Genomic DNA, 7,561 nt, shown 5'->3' on the forward strand with positions numbered 1-7,561 from the left:
TCCCAGGGGTGTAAATCTCCCTGGCATTGTGGGACATGACTCCTGGGGATGAATCTGGACCCCACATCATGGAATTGAGAAATTCTTCTTAACCAAAAGGGGGAAGAAAAAGGAAACAAAGTTTTAGTAGCTGAGAGATTTCAAATAGAGTCAAGAGGTCATTCTGGACGTTATTCTTACGCATTATATAGATATTCCTTTTTAGTTTTTAGTGTATTGGAATAGCTAGAAGGATATGCCTGAAACTGTTGAACTGCAAACCAGTAGCCTTGATTCTTGAAGACGCTTGTATAACTATGTAGCTTCCACAGTGTGACTGTGTGATTGTGAAAACCTTGTGGTCCACACTCCTTTTATCCAGTGTATGGAGAGATGAGTATAAAATGGGAACAAAAATTAAATGAATAATAAGGGGAATGGGGGAAATGGGATGTTTTGGGTGTTTTTCTTTACTTGTATTTTTATTCTTGTTTTTATTTTTTTCTTGGAGTAATGAAAATGTTCAAAAATTGATTTTGGTGATGAATGCACAACTATATGATAATACTATGAACAACTGACTATACACTGTGGATGACTATAGTTTATGTGAATTTGTCTCAATAACATTGAATTTTTAAAAATCCCCCATATGCAAAAGACTGTTTTAGGGACTGAAGGAGCAAAAATAATAAAGAATAAAATTTAAACAATTAATAGAGGCAATCAAATGCATGGGTGAAACAGATATACAAATTTATTTTTATAAGAATCTCTAAACATTATAGAAGCACAAATGTGACTAGAGATATCTAAGATGATGTTACCTTATTCTTGTGTGTTTTCAGAAAACAGCCTGGAAGTTTCTTAAAAAGTTAAAATGCACCTACCATAGACCTAGCTATCAATTCCTAGGTGTTTACTCAAAAGAAACGAAAGCATATGCTCATGCAAAGACTTGAACATGAATGTACGTAACAGCTTTACTTACAACAGACAAACCAGAAACAACTCAAATGACCCTCAACAGAAGAATGGCTAAAACAAATTATAATAAATCCATATTACGGAATACTACTCAGCAATAAAAAGGAAAGAAATATTGATACATTTAGCAACACGGCTAAAATTATGCTGACTGAAACCCAGACAGAAAAAACATATACTATGTAATTCCATTTATATAAAATTCTACAAACTACAAACTAACCTAGTGACAGAAAGCAGGTTAGTTATCAGAAGTATGTGGAGAATTACAAAGAGGTGATGGAAATGTTTCTTATCTTGATTGTTGTGATGGTTTCACAGTTGTATGTCAATTATATTGCAGTCAAGTAAAAAGGAAGAAACGAAGGGGGAAGAAGGAAAGAAAAAAGAAAGAAAGGAAAGAAGAAAAAGAGAAAGAAGGAGAGGAGAGGAGAGGAGAGGGAGAGAGGGAAAGAAAAGAGAGAGGGAGAGAAGAAAAAAGAAAAGAAGCAAGCCGACAAGACTACAAATGTACCTGAATAGAACCCACAGTCTCCAATTTGTATCTCCGCCCCTAACAGAGTGCCATTTTATGGGCTTGGGCTAGAGAGAGGAACCTGGTGCATCCCTAAAATTTAGTCAGTCACTAACAGGAGAAGCAACCAGTGGAGCCCCAGGATGTATTGGGCTGTCTCAGATCCCTGAGAAAAGCCTGTTTATATGGCAGACAAAGCAAGGAAATATTGGGGAAGGTCCCCGAGTTTCCTGTTCTCATTGATTCTTTAGACTAAGTTAAAGTGACTACAATTACTTAAGATTCTACAAAGGAAGAACATTTATTCATTTTCAGCACATGTCCCAAAATCAGTTAGTGGTGACCCCTAAACACTCCAGGTCTGTGTAAACCAATACATTCTAAGGAAAGAGAGGGGAGTGAGGTAGGATTGAGATTTACATGACAATCGCAGAGGAGTTTAGGGTAGTGATTACACTCCAGGGCTCTGTAGCCAGAGTCCTGACTTTGTAGCTGACTAGCTCTGTTGTCCTCATTTACAAAAATAGGGGCAATAGCTAACCTTGCTAGGGTGTTGAGGGTTAAATAAGGTTAGCTACCTAACATACTTGGCACAGGGCCTTGTACACAGTTAAGTTTAGCTCAATTTATTCTAATTATAAGAGTGGGTTTTTTTCTCTCTCAAATACTAAGTCATGTATTTCACATTTTAGTTTTAGTTAAAAGTTTTTGTAGATCCCAGTCAAAATACTTCTATTTTTAATATTTGGTAAGACTGCTGTCTGCAAGATAGAAGAGAAAGCAATGGCCCAGCCATGTAAAGTCCGTTTCTTACCTCTCTCAATTTCCAAGCTGTGTAAATTTAGGAAATCACACTTGAAACCCAGGTGTGTCCAATTATTCAAAGCTGTGGTGAAAATCAAATGAGATCATATATGCAAAACAGTTCTGAAAATGCTAAAGTGTTATACAAATATCAGAGAGTATTCTCATGATGAAAAGACTGTATGATGTACTCTGCCTGCCACTTCCAGCATTTGAGGAGGGATATTGAAACTGTGCTTATAGAATGCTGACCCATGAACAAGTTTTTCACTTATTAGGTATTCTATGCATTTGAAGCCTTCCTAGAAAAAGAAAGGAGAAGCATTTGAGAAAATATCCTGAAAACCCTAGCATAATGATACACTTGCTGCAGCCAAAGAAGGTACACAAAATACTGGATCTCAGGATGTGCCATGCCATCCGTGGTCAGTTTGTACATGAAACACTTGTGAAGTTCTGATCACTAAAATTTAAAGGCTAAAGAAAGCCTAGATGGGCTTAGGAAGGGCAAGCAGGTAGAGTGGTGGATGGGGAGTTAACACTTTGTTATATTGTCAAATTTAATCTCTCAGCAACCCTAAAAAAGAGGTATTGGAATTATACTGTTTTACAGAGGAGGAAATTGAGGTTCAGAGAGAAACTTGTCCAAGTTTAATCAGAAAGTGGTTGGGGCTAGGATTTAAAGCTCATATTCTTTCATAACATTCTAGTGCATACCCTGAGATGGGTCCTAAAAGGATCAGAGACATAAAGACATAGTTTGTAATAGCAATCAACCAATTAATAAAGTTAAAAAAATTAAAATTTAAAATTAAATCCAATTGTTCCTCAGCAGGAGAAAGGAAAAATAAAGTGTGGGATACTCAATTGATACAACTAATCAGCAGTGAAAATAAACTACAGTTCCCAACTCAACATGTATCTCACAAGGTACCGCCAAAAAAGCAAGCTGCAGAGTAAGTCCACTTGTAAAGTTCAAAATCAGATGAAAAGAAGCAAATTATTAGTGGAGGATTCAACCAAATTCAGTTTAGCTGAACTTCCTCTTGTTGGAAAGGAAAAGGGTGTGTTCAGGGAGGTCACATAGGGAATTCTAAGTTAATGGAATGTTCTATTTCTTCAACTAGAGTGTGTACTTTCTTATTTTTGTTTAAAGGTATACTTGCTTTTACACATTTTTGTGTGAATTATTTTTTAAACACTCACACACATAAAAAAAATATGTACCTAAACATGGCCAAGACTGCCTCTGGAACTCGACTTTTAAACATATTTCTGCTATCGGTTTGTTGTTATCATTCTTGTTATGGAAGTGAGACATAAGGGAGGAAAAGGTACCATGATGGGCCATACTTTTATAAAAACCATTTGCTAAGTGGGCCAAAGATATGGTTTTTCCCTGCAAGAGGCAAGCATGGTATCTCTGCCTCCATACTGTCCACTGTCCCCTCCCAGCCGAGCCTAGTCCCACACCCTCAGCTTGCCTGCACTTGGCATCAGAATCCAGCTTTGCCTCTGTAGTCATTCCTTCCTACCAATTATTTCTGGCCACAAGTTTTGGTTTTCAGATTACATTTGGGGCAAAACAATCCACTTTTTAGCCTGTTCTTGAGTAACCCTTGCCTGTGGACAACTGTTTGGAACTCCCAGGCATGGGCTTAGCAGAGAAAGATGAATTAAGTCAACAAAATCTTACAAAAAAGTCAAAATGGATGTCATGGTTGTTCTCCAAATCCAGTCATCCCAAAACAAGGGGAAGCCTGAGATGAAATTTTGAGAGATCCCTGAATAAAACATCTAGGGCAATGTGGCAGCCCATTTTAATAGGTTTACCTTCAAAAGACAAGCAAAGGCTGTGCCACAGTGATAAACATGACCACGAGGGACTTCTGTTACTGGACTCACCCCAAACACACAGAATAAGAGCATCTGACAATGGGGCCCACGTATCAGATCTCTGAAAAGCACCCAAGATGCTTTTGATGCTCTTTGATTTTTTTTTGATATTTTACTCAATGAACCAGCTTAAACACTAGGTAGGGGATCAGTTTAGGTAAAAACAAAGAGTTGTCTCCATATTTTAAACTACCCCTCTCAGTTATCACTGGCCCAGGCACATTTATTGGGGGGTAGTGTACAAGGGCAGAGAAGGCATGCCTATTGTAAAAAGCTGATCTGGTTGTACCAGTGCTTATCAGCTGAGCGCTGGGCCCTCCTTTCTTCTGCAGTAAATAATATCACTTGAGAATGAGACAGAATAGAACTCTATTCATTTTATTTTAGGGAAAGACAATAGATGTGATTAGAGCCTTAATGTATTTTCACTAGATTTGTTTTCTGTAAAAAAGAACTGATTAAGGATTATAAAATATCCAACTTTCTGAACTGCTTGAAATGTTACTATTGCCTCAAATTTAGAAAGAGTTTTCATGACCTGGACCATCTCAGTCATGCAAGCATTTGTTCTATTGTTAAAGACCTACTGAACTGGTATCTGGGAGTTTTATATGTAGGAAAAGGCATATTCCTGGCATGCAGCCTTAATGGAGGTGCACATAAGATACAAAGCCTCTGTGTGCCTTGGGAAAATGAACTACAGATTCAACTAGAAAACTTTGTTTCAGACCAGTTAAAAATGTAAAATATAGCTATCATAGAGCTTAATCGTACAACGGTAATTTCAACTTCTGTACCAGGAGACAATTTTTTTGCATTTTCTTCGGATTGGCCCACAGCTACAGCTATATTGGACAGATGTTTTTAACTCTAAATGCAATGCAGAATTACCTATCATTTCTTTGCCATGCAGATTGAATATTTTGTATGAGCATTCAAAAACGTATCTTTATTGTTTGAGCTTCTTACGTTTATTGTTTTCTACCACCAAATGTACTGCCTACAGATGGAAAACTCAGTCTTTGATGGGTGGTAGGGAATTGCTCAAAAGAATCAGTTACACACAGAGAGACATATTACACATAATGTTGGGAAGGGCTAGATTACACAGTTATCAAAATATGTACAGGAGCAGTCCTCATCTCGAAGAAGTGTTTCAGGGATTCCAAATGATCATATTCAACAGCTGGCCCTATTTGCGAGACTTGGTCAATGGAAAATACTGCCGCTTTTTTCCCCCTTATGGCTTCCCCACCCTCTCTATTGCCATCTTTGTGAAAGCCGAGTGCCACACTGCCTTATCACTGCTGCTCCACATTACCCTCAAATGATAGCAATGAAAGCAGGCAAGACAATTAAGCAATGTGGCAGCCCATTTTCATGAGTTTACCTTCAAAAGACAAGCAAGAGAATTTTAGAAAGGGGTAAAGAGGCTTTACAACTATAGAAAACTGCAGTGGAATATTTATTTTTGAAAGTCAATGGCTTCTTTGCAATAAGGGAGTTAAATCAATTTTCAATAGTCATCTTGAACAATTACAAAGTAAAATGTGTTCTTAAAGGTAAAAACAAAAGCATGCAGGAAAGCAGAATACACATCTTACAGAGGTAACCAATCTTTTTGGAGTAATTTGATTTTGCCTTTTATCAAAAAGTGCTGTATGGAATCTCTTTTCTTCAATAATAGCAAAGACTTGGTTTTGTTCTGAGAATTTTGTGGCAATCCTTGATTGAAGATTGGCTGAGATATTATCAAGCAGGTTTAAGGCAGCTATCTTAAGATATATATGACCACAGAAACTTACTCAGCTTGGTCAGGGCTAATCAAATGCTACAGAAAATGGGGAGTATACACACAGATACGGATTTAAGGATTACCAATTTTCAACAATTTGTTTTTATACATTAAATATCAAAATTTAATCTTTTAGTGATTCAGATGGCTCCCTTTAATATCTTGCTGAACATTGGTGTTATAATCAATTTTCTGGTAATGAGTCAGTTAATAAAAAGATTTCCCATCAATAGAACATAGCATATGAGTGTCCAGGGCCTCTCCCATGGCCTCAGTTTATGGAGACACTGGGATCACTGCAGCTAGAACTAGAAGAGGTGGTGAATACTGCTCTTTTAAATGTGTCTTCATGTGAAGTAAATGCAGTATGAAAAATCTAAGCTCTATCAGACAATTGCAATTCCCCAAAATAAAAGGGTCAGAGACATTAGACCCAAAATGTGCCGTAGACAAAAAAAAAAGTCTCATAGAGTCAAAATTAGAGGGACCTTGATCATGAGAGTGCAGAGTCAGGACATGTTCTCCAGCATCTCTAAAAGGCAATTCTCTGTTGACGTACTGCAATGGAACCCACTACTAACCATTTTCAATGCAACAAAAGAGGACTTTCTCATGAAAACCCATCTCTTAATTTTATAAAAGAAAGTCACAAAAACACAATGTATCAAAATTTGTTTTAACCCAACTCTGCCAGATTAGCAAATTGAACAATGTTTATAAATTTGAATTTTCAAGGATGTAAGCCTTGTCACACACTACCTCCTGCCCCCATGTCTTTAGATAACATGACATGAATAAATAGGTCAAAAACACTTTTGAAAAAAAATGTTTATTTCTATTTATTCATTTATGCAAAGATAATTTCACAATAGGTAATAGGAACATATTTTTATGTTTAAAGTTAATTTTCTGTTTTGAAAGGTTCAGGACTTTGTCTCTTGTTTCTATCTTACTCTATTAAATACTTCACTCCAACAAAATAGCAAACAATAAATATTCCCTTACTTTTCTTTAAAGTCATACTGGAATAATTAGAATTGGCTTTTTAGAATCTGGGTACCATTTACAGTAAGCTGGAGATTTAATCACAGAGTGGTATGTTAGAATGCCATAAAATAAAAGTATGAAAATTTTAAAAAGGACAAATTTTAGGGCAATTTCAAATGCTGAGGCACAGGAAAGCCCTCTTGGGATCCTTCAAAGTTACAAGACTTTCCTGCAGATTTAGAATGAAAATATTAGAACACAATGGGTACCCGTGATACGGCCCACGGTAGCTGCATTAGGTTAGGGATAAAGGAGTTTCCACATTTTGGGGAAGAAGCCAATGGAAAAAAATGCCACTTTAATCTCATGTCCATGGCAGGTCAAATGATGCTGACACAACTGTTTCCCCTAGAAAGGTATTATCCCATTGCTAACTTTCCAAGGCTTAGCCCTAGAACTGTTCATAGTGCTATTTCCCATCTTTACATCACCCATTCTAGAAGCAAACCTGCCAAAGGTAGTACAGACTGGGAAAGCAAGAATATGGTTACAGCAAAGGGGCTCTGATGCTATAGCTGTTTGTCACGATATACAATGTC

This window comes from Choloepus didactylus, chromosome 1 (genome assembly GCF_015220235.1).
Source record: "Choloepus didactylus isolate mChoDid1 chromosome 1, mChoDid1.pri, whole genome shotgun sequence".
NCBI classification, from domain to species: Eukaryota; Metazoa; Chordata; class Mammalia; order Pilosa; family Megalonychidae; genus Choloepus; species Choloepus didactylus.